This window comes from Callorhinus ursinus, unplaced genomic scaffold (genome assembly GCF_003265705.2).
Source record: "Callorhinus ursinus isolate GAN/ISIS: 27379988/994484 unplaced genomic scaffold, GSC_fseal_2.0 scaffold1, whole genome shotgun sequence".
Taxonomy (NCBI): Eukaryota; Metazoa; Chordata; class Mammalia; order Carnivora; family Otariidae; genus Callorhinus; species Callorhinus ursinus.
The window spans coordinates 10686422-10703393 of NW_027397063.1; the positions used below are offsets into that span (position 1 = coordinate 10686422).

At 42.8% G+C, this 16972-nt stretch overlaps 1 pseudogene; it reads right to left on the reverse strand.

Moving 5' to 3' along the window:
* Positions 1–12044: 12044 nt before the first annotated feature.
* LOC112833910 (F-box only protein 27-like) overlaps positions 12045–16972 on the reverse strand; it is an 8053-nt pseudogene continuing 3125 nt past the window's right edge.

The window sequence follows — 16972 nt, forward strand, 5'->3', positions numbered from 1 at the left end:
GCAGATCAACATGAAACAGGAATGTAGAAAGCACTAATTCCATTACTTACCAGTTTTATCTGCTTCTCAAAACGTTTTAATTGGAATTTCTAAACACGGATATAAGGGGGGGAAAGACTGATGTTGAAAATTCTCCTTTCAAGGGACTGCTCACCCATTCTGCCAATGTATTGGAATTTAGCAGCCTGATTTATTTGTGACAGCTGATACAATGAAAATTATTAGTCCTAGCCAGCTCCAAACCATCCAGGTCCCTAGTGACAGAAAGTCAGTGTAGGGAAGAGTTCTGTCTGGTATGACATCTTTGAGCCCAAGAAAAATAATAGCACAGATGCACAGTAGTACAAGAACTTTAAAAATTATAAAACAAAATGAAGCCCAAGGAAACCTCGTGTAATGCCTAACTCAGAGAAAAATCATTCTAATTGTAAGGCAGAGATATTTGGTTTATTTTGAAAGACCTTAATACTCAGAGTACTATTCATCATGTAAGTTACTCAAATACAAAAGGTCAAGGTCTGCCAAATTCCCTCAAATAAGCTAGACAAATTTTAATAAGTTCCGGGTACCGTGGGGGATCATCAGGAGAATGCCATTCTAGCCTCAATCCACATAAAAGGGCGCTCTGAGAGTTGAATATTCTGATTAAGGAGATGCTACTCTCCCAATGTATAGCGTATTGAAAATGACTAAAATTTTGACTAATTTTAAGTGATTTGTGGAATTCTAAGCATGGTTTCCACTGGGTTTTCCAGTTTCCGTGTCAGACTTGCCCAATTTGAAAAGAAGGAAAGTGCTCTTGGTGCTAGACTGAGGGGGTTAAACTGTTTTCCACTACCAAACATTTCATAATATTAAAAATCTGTGGGATTTTTCATTTTCCCAGAGAGGATCCCAGCTTTGATCAAAGCTTGAATACCCAAAAGTCATAATTTGTTACTCGGCATAGCAAGTTCATTCCTTGCATTCTAAGTATTGACTCTTCCATTAGGCTTATCTAAATACCTTTTTCTCAATAGCCTACTGTTGTTGGTTGAATTGAGTCCCCCAAAGAAGATATGTTGAAGTCCTTAAAAAAATAAGGAAAACATATGTTAAAGTCCTAACCTGTGGTACAAGTGGATGAAAATCTCTTTGGAAAATGGATTTTTGCAGGTGTGATCGAGTTAAGATGAGGTCATCCTGGATTAGGGTGGGCCTACGTCCAGTGACTTCTAAGAAGCCTGCGTGAGGGCACAGGGACTCAGAGACCCACAGGGAGAACAGCCTGAAGGTGATGGAGGCAGACAGAGGAAGGATACTTGGAAGCCAAGGAGCAACAAGGATTATTGACCACCACCAGAAACCAGGAGAGAGGCACACAACAGATCCTCCTTCAGGGCCTCCTGAAGAACCAGCCTTGCTGACACCTTGATTTTGGACTTTCTGGCCTCCACAACTGTAAGAGAATACATGTCTGCCATTTTAAGCCACCCAGTTTGTCGTAGTGTGTTAGGGCAGCCCTAGGAAACTGATACATCCACTAGGGATCATTTCAAAATTAGATCTGTTTTCCACTTTAAGTTGGTTTTCGTTCCCAGCAAAGTCCTCAGAAGGAATTATTATTGTGATTAGTTTCAGGAAAAATAGAGCGGTCTTATGTAATTGCTGACAAATGAGTAAAAGCATCAATTACAAATCACACTCTCTGTTCTTAACGCCAATACACACAGGGTGCGGTTGCTAGAGCCCAAAGAAAAAAAGTGGAGGCCAACCACTCAGGCTGATCCTTACCGCACTCACAAGCCTTTCTGTCTCAAATTACCAGTGCACAGTACATAGTATAGAGACATTTCTCACCACCACAGACTGGTGAAATGGTTATGCACTCACGGTGTACTATGTATCAATGCATATCATCGATATTCACAAAGAATGGTTATGACGGTTACCAAGGCTCAAATTGGATAAGAGTATGCAACATCTAAAAACAAAGTTCACTCCTTTAAATTTTATTACCCTCCACTCTGGTAATTTTTAGAACTCAGTCTGCACATTTATCTTGGGGGACTCTAGGTCTTAGAGCCAGCTGTCTGTGCCAGAATATGTGAATATGTGGCCAAAAACTTGCAGGGAAGACATGAAAACAGATATACATGAGTCTTTGCAAGTTCTTTAGATGCCAGACCTGCAAAACTGGAGAGGGGGACAGGCTCCACTCAGCAACAAGGGGGCCCTACCTAGGGGAACAGCAGGAGGGGCCGAACGCTCTTTGAACAAATGTCTCAAGAGAACACTTCCTCAAAAGGCTTTCCTGTCATCACTGGTGCCAAAACTCAGCAAAGATACCCTTGTGGACCCAGATTTGCTCAGTATTGAGCCTGGAAATGGTCCCAGTGTGGAGAGCAGAGACCTCCTGAGTAGGTCCTCCTACAAAGACCTCCACCCTCAGGGACAGTTGCTCATTTCCAGCGCTGTGTGGCATGCCCAAATAGCTCTCAACTTCAAAAAAAAAAAAAAAAAAAAAGTGCTATTTTCATTTGGCCCAATCTCTTCTTTACTTAGGAAATCTCATTCCTCCTTTCAAAGAAATTCTTCTTAGAAGAGAAACCTATACTCCCCCATCTCTTGTCGAGTCCTCAACCCGCGGCAATGTGGCCTTCCAAAAACTCTCATTCAGTCATTTCACAAAAGCTCTCACCAGCACTGAGAAAACCTCTTATGGGTTTGGGATCTCTTTGGACCTTGCTGAAGCATTTCCTCACTTTCGCTGGACAATATCTCCTCCCTCGGCTTCTAAGGCACCATTTCCCCCTGATCTGATGCTAATTTGTAATTTCCTTGCAAAGCCTGTCTTATGGCTCTCTCTGATATTTGTGTTTTGTACAACTTCATCCTGACTCTCTTCTCCTTCTGTCAAATCTTCCTGGATGTTCTCATTTAAACCCATGGCTTTAATCAGGTCTAATTCAGTGAACTATAACCTCTTCCTTTAGCTCCAGACTCCTAAGTCCCTGGCTGTCACCTGGGCATGCCCACAGGAGTATCCAACAGGCAACTCAGAAATCATCATCCCCAAAACGGGTATCATCTCCCTCTACGCCCCACCGGACCCTTTTCCTATGATTCTGATCTGGGGAGTTGTTCCAGGTAATGGGGATAAGACAACGAATGGCAGAGCCAAAGGTCCTACTCTGGCGGAGTCTTATTCAAGTTGGAAGAGATGAATAATTAATAAACTACTAAGCATGTAAAACATCAGGGGGGAGGAAGTGCTGGGGAAAGAATGGAGGGCGAACAGGTAGAGAGGTGAGCTTCACATGGGTGCTGAGGGAAGTCCTCCCTGTCAAGACAGTGTCTGAGTAGAGAGCTGAAGCAAGTGAGGGTTGGAGCCGGGAGGAGGGGTGTGTTGGGGGAGGTTGGGGGGGGCGCCACCTGGGAGAAGGCATTTCCGGGCAGAGGAAGAAGCCAGGCCAGGATTCCTGAGGGCAGAGCATGTCAGGTCAGTTTGACTTGGAGGACTGAAGAGTTCTGGGTGGGTAGGACACAGTGAACCAGAGGAGGTGGCTGGAAAGGCCAGAGAAGTAGCACAGAGCATATGATACAGGACCTTGTGGGCTAGAGCGGGAACTTCGGATTGTGTTTTTATTGACACGAGAAGCCAATGTTGATACGACCTGACATGACTTAAAAAGCGATGATTCTGCCTGCCCACGTGGAGAAGAGACAGCAGGGAGGTTATACATCAAGGTCCGGTCAGGAGATAGAAATCACCCCAGGTATTTTGGGATGATCCTGATTGGAGCAAAAAAAAGGAAAAGGGGAATCTTTTCTGCTTCCTCCTACTTTCCAGTATCTCTCTACTGCCCCCCCCTCCCCGCCACTGAGGACTAGCAGGAAGCCAGGGGGCAAAGGAGAAGTGTTATTTGTGCAAAGCAGAATCCAAACAGCAGTTTGTATCACTAGGGATGAAAAAAAAATGAGAGTACATAGAAATTCACTAAGAGTGGCTTAAGTAAATAAGGATATTTTGTCAATAGAAACAAATGTGAGCAAACGTGCCTGTGAGTATAGGGTCAGTAATTGAAGGTCCCAGAGCATGCATCTTGGAAATTCTCTGGGCTGCTATAGTTCCAGGCATCACATTCAGAGCACCTAGAATGAACAGTGGCATCAGCTCCCAGAGACCCTTGATCATAATTCTTCCAATCTTTCATTGACCAGAACAGTGTCAAATGACCACCCCCACCTGCAAAGAAGACTTGAAGTGAATGTTAGTTTTCTCACTTCTCTAGTGGATGTTGGCAAGGGAGGAGGGCATGGCACCCATGTTGAGATGGACAGTAGTGACCACCATATGATCCAAGGGGTAAAGCTCTTGAATCTATTTGAGCAAAAGTAGAGAATGCTATGAAAGGCTCAACAAACAAGGTAACTAAAAGATGCTCCTTGAGTAAAAAAAGCTTTGACTTGGCTCTGTCCCATGCAGTAGACTCTAACAGCCACATGTGGCTGTGAGTAACTGAAATGTCTGAATTCAGGTGTGCTGTAAGTGTGAAGTACACACCAGATCCCAAATGTGTAATACAAAAAAAAATATTTAAAATATCTCATCAGTAATATGTTGATTACATGTTGCAGTGATATTTTGGATATATTATAAAAATTGATTTAACCTGTTTCTTTTTATTCTGTTTAATGTGGCTGCCAGATATTTTAATTACATGTAGGTTCATATTATATTTCTACTTGATAGCATTGCTCTAAATTATTGAATGACCCTTTCTTTCTCTAAGGCAAGTCCCTCATTTCCAGTGTCTAAGCCAACATTTCCCTCTCCTGAGGATGCTGGTTGTCATGCTTTTGTAAATCTGGGAAGATCTGACCAGAAGTGCATCTTCCATGGTCTTTGTTGGTCTGATTGTTCAAAAAGGTATTTTCTAGTGATGGGTTAAAAAACAACAATAACAAATCCTTTTCATAAGAAACAAACTATGACCACTGTGTATATTTCAAGCTGAAGTAGAAAAGATACATTATAAAAATGATTAATTCAAGGAAAGGATTCAAGGTGGGAATCAAATAATTCAACATTGGTAACACCCCTAGGCCATTAAATGAGCTGATTTGAATAACCACTGGGGGCAGGACTGCAATTTAACTTAGTCTTTTACTTAATCCTTAACTTTTTTTTTTCATTAGATGTGAGGAATCATGAAATTCTAATTTGCTACAAGCTTCTCCATGACTTCCCATTAAAAAATGTCTTTCAGTGTCGCTGGTGAGAAAATGGATGAGTTGGAACATGAAATCCATAGCCAACCCCAAAGTTGTCCATGGAATTGACATTATTATTCTACTATTATAAGCATTATTATATTATTATATATTAATAATATATAATAATAATATAATATATTATATTATTATTATAAATACTATTTATAGCATATAAATTCTATAGATAGTGTAATGCTATTGTACTATTTTATTTTATTGCTAAATAGTATTGGAATAACTATTATAGTTATTCTACTGTGATGTTCCTTGTTGTTCATTATTCCTTCCCCATTCTGATTCCCCATTGAAATCAGAGGGAGATATGACTACAGAGAAGGGGACCAAATAATGCAACATTGATGGCTTTGAAGATGGGGGAAAGAGGATTGGGCCAAAACTTATGTGAGGCATCTTGAATCTGGAAAAATGAGAGGGAACAGATTGTTCCTGACAGCCTCCAGAAAGGAAGACAGACAGCTCTGCTCACACTTTGATTTTAGCCCAGTGGGACCCATGTCACACTTCTAACCTCCAGAACTGTAGAATAACAAATTTGTGTCATTGTAAGACACTGTTTGTCTTAGTAATTTGTTTCAGCAGCAATAGAAAACTAGTAGGCAGGGGCACCTGGGTGGCTCAGTCATTAAGCGTCTGCCTTCGGCTCAGGTCATGGTCCCAGGGTCCTGGGATCAAGCCCCGCATCGGGCTCCCTGCTCGGCGGGAAGCGTGCTTCTCCCTCTCCCACTCCCCCTGCTTGTGTTCCCTCTCTCGCTGTGTCTCTCTCTGTCAAAAAAAATAAATAAAATCTTAAAAAAAAAAACAACTAGTAGGCAGAATAATGTGGAAAAATTACATTAAAACAAAATGAAAACATTGATTTTTTAAAATATTGCTATCCACAAAACTTTTTACCTTGTAAAATTCTCACCTGCCTCCATGCCAGCCATCAGAAGATAGAAGTACTAGAACAACCAGCTTATGAGAAGTTATTCTACTGGGATGTTCCTTCTTGTTCATTATTCCTTCCCCCTGTGAACACACCAACACACACAAGAAAAACCTCATTAATATTTCTTAGAGGACTGAAAACCAACTTCCCTCTCTTGCTCCTCACTCACCTTAAATAATAGATAGCACCACGTTTCGGGGAAGAAGTGGGGTTTTTTTTTTGTTATTGTTTTTGGGTTTTTTTCATGTTTATACCTTATTTCTACTAGTTTGTAGGTTGGTTTCTTTTGCCTTACAATTTTTCCTTAGTTTCTTACTTACAAGACAGCAGTCATTCTATCCATTCCCCTCAACTATAGTGTACTTAAACCACCATGGTTTGCTCAACATCTTTTGTCTATGTAAGGAAATATATTTGTGCAAGAGAATTTTGCTGTCAGCAATAAGGAGGAAGAAAATGTCTATCCATTTTGTATTTAGACTAGTTAAAGTTGAAAAAGTTATCAATGATGAAATGCTATCTGCTTCCTAAGCAAGAGTTTATTTGAAAATTCAGCACTGGGCTGACACTAAAAATGACAGAAACCTAGGAAAACATCATCATGAAAAAAAAACTGTAAGGATATAGCCATGTGTTATCAAAGTTTCCTTCAAGATTCCTCTTTCAAATCTGCAGGGAGATTTGAGAATGTTTAGGGAATCTCTTACTAATATAACTGAAAGTCTCTAAGTCTTCCAGTTATGAAATAGGTTCAGATCAAATACCTCATAGCCTGATAGGAGTAGGGATTCCAGCACACTTGCCCATGGTTCTGAGGAGTCTCATCAAAATCCTGCTCCAACTGCTCTTCCATCAGTCTGGTCCTCTAAATCTACCTCCTGATGCTTCTTTAGGTGTCTCTAATCTGCCTTGCTCCTGAGCCCCAAAATGTGACTCACTAACAAAGGTTATAGTGTCTGAGGATTAGGGTTGCTAAGAACAAGACAAGAGACCCAAAATGGGAGTCACTTATGCTAAAGCTCACATCACCAAATTGAGGCTTGACTTAATTTCAGTTTCAGCTCTCCCAGAAATGGAATCTTAAACCAATCAACCAGGAATCTGCCTGATAGATTCCTGTTATCCTCTAAAGAAAAGTAACCTTGAAATAACCAATGTAGGTGTTTTTGCTTAGAATAATTTTCTGTTCTTACTCCCTTCTGCCTGTAAAAGTCTCTCATTTTGTACAGCTCCTTGGAGATTTTTTCTATCTGCTAGATTGGATGTTACCCAATTTGAATCAATTTTTGCTAAAAAAAAAAAAACCTCTTAAAATTTTTAATATGCCTCAGAGTATCTTTTATCAGTTCAAAAGAGAGTAATTTGCAACAGGCAGAACCGGACAGCGCTGCTTCTAAAGTTGATCCTTCATTTGCTGCCCCAGGGAGTCTCTTGCTCACTCTCTCCTCTAAGCATCTCCATGATGTCACTTCAGCCCATTTTCCCCTATCTTCTCCAAGTTCTAGGGATCTGAAACCAACTCCTTCTGGAGTCTGGTCAAAGGAAACCCGCATAATAGTCGCCATGTTAAGTCATTCTCTCCATCCCCAGGGAAGACACCATTTTAGTTGGCCATGAAGAGTAGCTGAGTGCCCTTTGTTACTTCCTCTCTAATCCAGACTGGTTTTGTGACCAAAAGGCTCGCTAAGTAGTTTTTCTAAACAAAAGCATAACATTTTCCAGGAATTCTGCTATCCCTACAAAATAAAAATGTGGCTAGTCAATTGAGGGTTTTTAAAATAATAATATTTTCCTTCCCACTGCAATATAGGATATATTTCTTCATCTGTTTTTGTCATGTAAGCCCACAAATAGTTGCATTAACACGAGATGTTGGTTTTAACAAAATGCTATCATAGCACATTGGAAAGTGTCCCTGCCTATCCAGTGAGAGGTATGAAAGTGCTTTTAAAGGGGGGAAAGCATTGGGTTAGATACTAAATACATGTTAGGCCCTGAAATAATGCCAAAAAGGACAACTCAGAAAGAAATTTTCCTCTACTCTAGCATCATGTAAATGGAAATGGCAACCTCTGGGTGATCCAGAATTTCTCCTGTTTTCCCTTTATAGTTTAGGTCTGTTTTCTCAAGCTGTACATAGTCTAGAAAGCACTGGATTAGAATAACCTGTGCTTGTTAAAAGTATAGGTTCCTGCCAGGACCTCCCTATCCAAATGAATCAGAATCTGTAAGGGTTGGGACCGAGGAAACTACATTTTTAAAACATCAATGTGACTTTTATGGTTGGCCAGGCTTAAGAACCATATCCAGAGTGAAGTAGCTTCAATACAGAGGTTAAACCATTGAGCATCCAGTAAACCTATGGTATCCCTTGCATTCAGAGCTCCCCAGAATAAAAGATGCAGGTCAAAATAAAGATCAGCTTTACAGTGGAGAAACCTGACAAATATTTTCTCAGCCAGGTGATCACGGTTGACATCACCAGTGATAAATTATGTTCATAATATGTACCTGGATATGATATGATGAAAACGGCACTTCGCCTCTGTGGTCTTTACCTCAGAAGCACATAACTCCAGTCTAATCACGACAAAAGCACAGACAAATCTCAATTGAGGGACATTCTCCAAAGTCCTGATTACTCCTCAAAGCTGTCAAGGTCATCAGAAACTAGGAAAACTTGAGAAGTTTTGGGAGACATGATGACTGAGTGTGATCTTCTGGATGGGATCTTGGAACAGAAAAGACATTAGGGAAAAACTAAAGAAATCTAAAGAAAGTACGGACTTTAGTTAATAATAATATATTAACATTGGTTCGCCAACTATGACAAGTGAACTGTGGAATATGGGTATAAGATATATGGAAACTCTCTGTACAAACTTCATAACTTTTTGTAAATCTAAACCTGTTCTAAAATTAAAAGCTCATTTAAATGTTACAAAAGATTAAAGAGACATACAACTAAAAAAAAAAGTTCATTTAACATGTTTTCTTTAAAATGGGAGTCAAGACAAAGAAAATTGATGTATGCTGGTGTTCTTCACATTCCCTCTGAAAACCAACTACCTAGTCCATTGGTCAAAATTTCATTCCAGGGGCACCTGGATGGCTCAGTCAGTTAAGCATCAGACCCTTGATTTTGGCTCAGGCCATGATCTCAGTGTTGTGAGATGGAGCCCCGCAGTCAGGTTCCACACTCAGCAGGGAGTCTGCTTGAGACTCCCTCTCTCCCTCTCCCTTTGCCCCTCCCCCCACTCGTGGTGTGTCTCTCTCTCTCAAATAAATAAATAAAATCTTAAAAAACAACAAACAAAAAACTTCATTCCACACAGGTTAACATCATCAAGATGAGAAAATTGATCAAATGTGTGATATCAAGGTGTATATAACCAATAGGTTTAATTCTTCTATATTGTTTACCCACAGGGCCCCCATGTTATACACTTCCAGGGAATTCTATTCCCACAAAGTGTGAGTGAAGGAAAATCATTGCTATAGAACTGTAGGAGAGGAAAGACTTTCCCTCTACACTCTTAAATCCAATAGTTGGGTCTATGAAATTAACTGAAAATAGGTTAATAGGGGATACGGTTTACAAATTTATTAACTGTCCGTGTTATGTGTGTGAAGGCATCGTCGGGGGGAAAAAGTGAATATCCCAAAGAAAGGTGATATTTGAAAGCATATACGTATACTGTCTTACTGGGAGGAGGATAGGCCACTTAAAAGAGAGAAAATTATTTTCAGGAAAGATGAAGTGGCTCTTAGAAGGTTAGATGGGAGATAGGACAGTTTGTGACAAAGTTTATGTGGGTTGGTGCCTACTTCTAGTCTTTTCCTGTGATAAAAGTCAATCTTCCCTGGTTAATGAAATTCCCAGAAAGAAGATTCACGACAATTGAGTTCCTTTTGTAGGACCTATCTTTAAGGCGCTAAAGAGTGTTCGGAGAAAGCCTTTCCCTGGATTTGCTGTTTTTCAAGTACTTTCAGCTCAAAGTAATCAATATACCAAACTGGCATATTTTGGGGTGGCATGTCCTGAACTGCAGAACACAATGCATCTCTAGAATTATTCTAACTGCTAGCTTCCTTACACATTTCAAGTCGAAATTATCAATCCAGTGAAGCTTCTAGAGGGTAAAATGTATGGGGGGGAAGGGGGTAGATATGAGTAAGGGACAGGCAGGGCTAGGTAGGGAGAGACAGATGGGGGCTACGTGATCAGGCTCACAGAAATCCCAAAACTGTGGAGCTCTGGGGAAACCAGAGAAAAGGGAACAAACTGCACCACCCTGCCCTAAGCATGTGGGGTGGGTGTCTTTTTTTATGATAATCACCTGTGACCAACAAAGAATAACCAGACCCAACAAAGGAAGTAAGCCATTGAAGGTGTTATCACTAGTCCTTGCTCAATGGTGATATCAATTAAAAGGATTTAAGTTCCCCTGGGTAGCTTTCTATAAAAGACCAACACTAATGGCCCTCCTTGGCACCGCTGTCGGGCCCCCTCTCCGTCTTGAGAGCTTTTTCTGTATCTTCACTTAATAAGCTTCTATTATCTTCACTTAATAAACTTCTATCGCTTTACTCTCCTTTGCCCACAAGATTCATTCTTCGACTCCTTGAAACAAGAACCTAGCTCTCCGCTTCAAATATATTTAAGTAGAAGGCCCCTGGGACACCATTTTTATTTCTCAAGTGACTCTACCAAGAATAAAATGAAAGCCATCTCCATATCTGCTCCCTACACCACTAATCTTTACTTGTGAATGAGCACCTACTCAACTTCTCAACTGACAGGATGCTGCTTCCCTCCATCAGTAGTTCAGAAACTCAGTCCCCTCCAAATGAGATCCCACTCACCACTCCGATCAAAATGAGAAGAGAAGAGAGTGAAGGGAAATAAACCCTTGAAGTTGTTTTTTTTCCCTCCCCAACCCCTACTCCATCAGTGGTTCACTAGAGCCAAGCGTTATGATGACTTGCTTGCAAGAATCTGTTGTTAAATTTACAGGAATTTTGTAAATTGGTTGTTAAACTATGAAGTATTTACACAAATTGGGACTTCTTTTCCCCAGTACTCCCCACCGTATCTTTTCTTTTTTTTTTTTTTGCAAAATAATAAATTTATTACATATGATTGGCAGATAGTTGTTGCTGATGCATTATTCTCTCGATGTTTGTGGAAAATTTAAAAATAAAAAATAATTTTATACACCATACAATCACAGGGGTCCTTGAGGATCTCCATACATTTTTTGAGCTGGTTGACTTTCAGCTGTGAGACCTGGTCCCAGCCTTGAAGCTGTGGGGCGGCGGGGGGTTAAGTCTGCCACCCAAGGTAGTTGGAATTTTCCCAGCCATAAGGACGAGATTCTACTTCAGAGATGAACTGCCTTCTCTAAAGGAACTGATAAAGTCCCCTGAAAGCAGAAAGGAGAGGAGACACGGCAGAGGGGCCTGGGGCTGAATTAGAGGGCCTCCAGGGGGAGGTATATCCCTATAACAGCAGGAGGTAGCTCTGAGAAAAGAACTTTCTTCTAGTAGTTTCTAGAACCTCAAGAGGGGGCCCGGCAGAACCCTCGAAGGGATCCTGGAGTACCCAGGATGCCAGGGAAGCTCGTGCCCTTGGTTAGTGAGAAGTCCTGGCCAGTAGTCCCCAGTCCTGGAAGGCACCAGTCAGGTTGTAGTGCAAGGACAGCCCTCGACAAAAGAGAACCAGACCCACAGGACCACACTGGAGTTGGTCACACGGGCTCCATAGCGACCAGCCCAGAACTGCGTGTCCTGGCCCCAGTGTTTGAAAGACACAAAGAGGACGCCCATCTTGATGTTAGAGAACACGTGGGTGACCTGAAAGCAGACATTGTTGTTCCACTGTTGGATGGGAACCGGCATAGCAGGGAATTTATCCAGGGAAGTCCGGTTGGCATCTAGAAGTTGGACAAGGAGTCGGTACATATAGCCACTGTCGTGTCGGGCTCCCCACCAATCAGAGACAGAAATCTCAGTCTTGCCACTATCTAGCAGCTCTGGCCACAAACCCTCCTCCTCCAGGTCCAACACGGCTTTTTGTGACACCAGCTGAAGGAAGACACGAAGCAGGTCTGCGAGGGGGCCCCGGGGCACAGTTGACCTGTTTACCTCCACTGCCCAGACGTCCGCACCCTGCGGCACCATCCATTGCGGGAGGCCAGGAAGGCCGCAGGGGTTGCGGAGGAGGTGGCGTCCGATGGGGCGGCGTTCGCTAAAGCGGCCCAGGAGACAGGGTCTGCCGTCGCGGGCGGGGGGCAGGCAGCTGGGGGCGAGCGGCAGCAGGGCACCGTGGTCCCGGGCCAGGATGAGCAGCCACAGGGCTGGGCGGTCCACCAGGGCACGTCAGCCCTGGCACATCGGGCGGCAGCACCCCATCAGTGCGCGCGGGGGCACGTGGCTCAGCGCCACCAGGAGCAGCTCCGGTGGCAGTCGGCTCAGGCCCTGCGCCTCCTCGGGTTCGGGTTCGGGCTCCGGCGCGGCGAGGCCGAAGCACCCATGCACCCCCCCTCCCCTCGCCCGCGCCAGGCCTGGCAGTGACTTGGATCAGAGCCAGGGGCTCTCTCCGGTCCCCTTGTGTCCCCCTCGCCCCCTCCACACTTTTACTGACCAGCCCCTCCCCTTTTAACAGCCAGCATTCCCACCCCTCACGCCATCCTCCCTCTGGGCAGCCGGTCTCTGCCCTCTCTGCCCTCTGGCTGCCCAGCGCCCCCCGACCCACCCCGGCCCCCCGACCCACTATATCTTATTTCATGAATGTATCTACAGACCTCAGAGCCCTGCTCTCCTCCTCAGTTCCTGTAAAGGCTTGTGGGGTTTTCCTCTGAAAAGCAGAAGATAGGTTTCTCTTGTCCTTAAAGACCTAGCGCCATTGTCTTGGTCAAAGCGTTTTGTTCTCAAGAAACTGAGTTCCTGTCATGATAGCTCCAACAAAGAGGTAAGAGTTGGGGTAGGAACTGAAAAGACAGAAGAATATCAGATGAACAAGGGAGAAAGTGCACAGCTTGATGTTAAGGTACTGGAAACCCAACAGATGTCCACCAGTGGGAATCACCTGACTGGTTGGTCTATGGTACAATCAACCACAGGCTGGGGAATCTCTCTTGGTTAGTTTGCCTGGGCCTCCCCTTATGAGGCCAAGGTTCATGATGTGGGAAAGAAAGGCAGAAGAAAAATCATTAAATTTCCTTACCATCTATAGCCCATTGACCAGCCTTGAAACTGGCAGAGTGACATTCTTCTCAGGGACTCAGCGGCTGCCTCCTCGCCGTTAATACTTTGCTAAGGGCAAAAGGCAACCTTAGCCTGACCCCCAGGACCCTGTAAGTCTACTTTAACATACAAAAATTCCTTTGGAAACTTCCTTTATCTCTACTCCCCATGATATGTGTTGGCAAACATCTCCCAAGCATCTGACTCGCCAATATACATCTGAAGGGTCTCATGCTTGAGGGTTTACTAAACAATAATAAATGACCTTTCCCAGCAATAGCGAGCCCCCTCAGGATCCTGGAAACCTCGTTTCCAGAATACCTGGGAGGCTTACACTATCCCTAACCCCCTTCCAACTTGGAAGTCCATAATGGGCCCCTCCTCACGTCCCCAGTGCACCTCTTTCTGGCCACAGGTCCTGTCCCCGGGCTTTAATAAAACCACCTTTTTGCACCAAAGACGTCTCAAGAATTTGTTCTTGGCCGTTGGCTTCGAACCCTAACATTTTTCCTACATTATAACTACATTGTCTGACACATACTAGAGGCTGTATAATTGTTGAAATGAACTCCCTCCAGTTTCTAACCATTTCTTATCTGTTTCAAGGAGAACTGTATAATTTGATAGTTTCTCCCCTACCTCTCCTGTCACTCAAGTAAGAACTCAGATTTTTTGATGCATGTTGTGAATTTCATTGCGAACAGTTAAAATAGGGCATCTATTTCCATCCAGATCCTGTAAGGAAAGACAACAAGCAATAAATCTTATAGGAAGATATACTGGCCATGTTTCACTGTGTTAGCCTGGGTGAACTGATGTAGGAAAGACGTTAGGGTTCGAAGCTGATGGCCAAGAAAGCGTTCTTGAGACGTCTTTGGTGCAAAAAGGTGGTTTTATTAAGGCACGGGGACAGGACCCGTGGGCAGAAAGAGCTGCGACGGGGACGTGAGGAGGGGCCCATTAGAGACTTCCAAGTTGGAAGGGGGTTAGGGATAGTGTAAGCCTCCCAGGTATTCTGGAAACGAGGTTTCCAGGATCCTGAGGGGGCTAGCTCTTGTTGGGAAAGGTCATTTATTATTGTTTAGTAAACCCTCAGGCATGAGACCCTTCAGATGTATATATCAGCTTGGGGGATGTTTGCCAACACATATCATGGGGAGTAGAGATAAAGGAAGTTTCCAAAGGAATTTTTGTATGTTAAAGTAGACTTACAGGGTCCTGGGGGTCAGGCTAAGGTTGCCTTTTGCCCTTAGCAAAGTATTAACAGCGAGGAGGCAGCCGCTGAGTCCCTGAGAAGAATGTCACTCTGCCAGTTTCAAGGCTGGTCAATGGGCTATAGATGGTAAGGAAATTTAATGATTTTTCTTCTGCCTTTGTTTCCCACATCAGTTAGGCTGTCATAATAAAGGCTTTATCAAGGATCAGTCTTCTAGGAACTCATTGCATAATAAGAAGCTCATGATCTAGCTGGAAATATGGATTATAACAGCAGAGTTTGCAGCATGCCATAGGTTAAGCCCCAGGAGCCTCAAAAAAGCCAGGTAAGTTCAGAGGTTACCCTGCAGATGGTTTTTGCCTTCAAGACTCCTTGTTTCCCCCTGATTCTCATTCTCATTCTCAAGAGGAGCTACTTCCTGCTAAGGAGGAGGCTGGAAGCATCATTACTTTCAAAGACAGCAAGTGGAGGGTGGAGAGAAGTGTGGTCCCTAATTTCACTTTTAAGAAAGATGTATTTCTGGCTCCCTAAGTGGTGAGTCTAAAAATATCCCATATAAAGATCCTTACAAATGGTGGCTGGATCATCTAGTACTATTTCAACTGAATTACCCTTCATCGATAGAGAGATTAATGGGATTCCTTGGGCTGGTTGTGGAACCTAATGCCTACTATTGCTACTCTGGGAAAACACACCAAGTAACAGCACCAGGTTGTACATGCTGGGCTTTTGGACCTAGTGTTTGCATCCCAACCAGCAGAACTAGGACTGTTGATCAGGGTGTAAGCTCAATTCTACCAACCTCTCCTTCCTCACCTTGCAAGTATGCGTGCAATTTAGGAGAATCAGAAAGGGAACATTGCGAATGGAATCATAAGTTATTGTTGCAAATTAATTGAATTCTTGACTGGAGACTTCCCAAATGTGGAGAGTTTCCTATGCACATATTGATATATTTCTGGTTTTATTTTTATTCTTCGGTTGCTAGAGTAAAGGAAATTTTTAGGAGCATAACTGGAAAAATTATGGATTCACAGTCAATCTTTTCAATGTCTAACACTCCAAAAATAATGTTCTAAGCACTTTTCATAGATGAAAACAGCTAATGTGGAAATAAACTTCCATCATCTAAGCTTTGGTTGTTACAAGACTTTGCTGTCTCCCTCTAGAATGTGCTGAGCTCTTCTTTTGTTTGGGTTATGAACACAAGCATCCAGCGGCTCCTAATTCCTAAATTACAGAGTCTGGGGAAACAAGAACTAAGCAAGGCAAGAAGGCAAGATGCGAGCCTGTTGTCAATCGCTCCATGCATTCATTCAGTTGCTATTAAGTTACTCTCAAACATTTATTGAGCACCACTATTTGCCAGGCACCGTAATTTGGCACCGGAGATATACTGGTGCACAAAAATGATATGCTCCCTGCTAACAGCCCTAAAGAAGCAGTCACAGCCAACATTTATATGGTGTTTGCCAGTTTGAGGCTGGCTCTAAGCATTTTCTTATATTAACTAATTAATTCTATCAAATAGGTACTATTATCTCCATTTTAAAGATGACAAAACTGAAGCAGAGGGAGTTTAAAATGGTAATCACATAATCTCACTAGTGAATATGTAATTTCAAACCAATCTAAGCTCCCTGAAGGAAAGTGCTACCGGTGATTCACTTCAAACGCTGAGCTTGTAGATGATTCTTTGAACAGTTCTGTGGGGAAGGGTGGATCCAAAAGAGGCCTCTCCTGCAAGACTGATGTCTGAATGAAGTTTGAGCCATTTTCAGATTTTACCGTAAAAAATGTTCTCTGTAGGAAAATGAATTTCATGTTGGCAGAGAGATGCCAACCAATACATTTGAGTTTTCCGCTGTAGCAATGATGGATGGGTACACCTCTACCTGGGGACCCAATGACATGCATGGGTTGTAACCTGTTGAGTGAATCAGGAGTTCTAATCTTGCCACAGGGGAGACAGTTTTCTCCTTGTTAGAGCTAACTAACACCTTTATATATTCAGCTCTGTGCTCTCGTCAACCAAGCTTACTGGACCCACTCAAGTGCTGTTAATTGCAATGACAGAGTCTACCTCTCCAAAGAAATGTGCAGTGTTAGATTACAATTAACATCACTTTGCTGATGTCCACAATAGCCAAACTATGGAAAGAGCCAAGATGTCCATCTACAGATGAATGGATAAAGAAAATGTGGTATAGATATATATATATACAATGGAATATTATGCAGCCATCAAAAAACCCAAAATCTTGCCATTTGCAATGATATGGATGGAACTAGAGGGTATT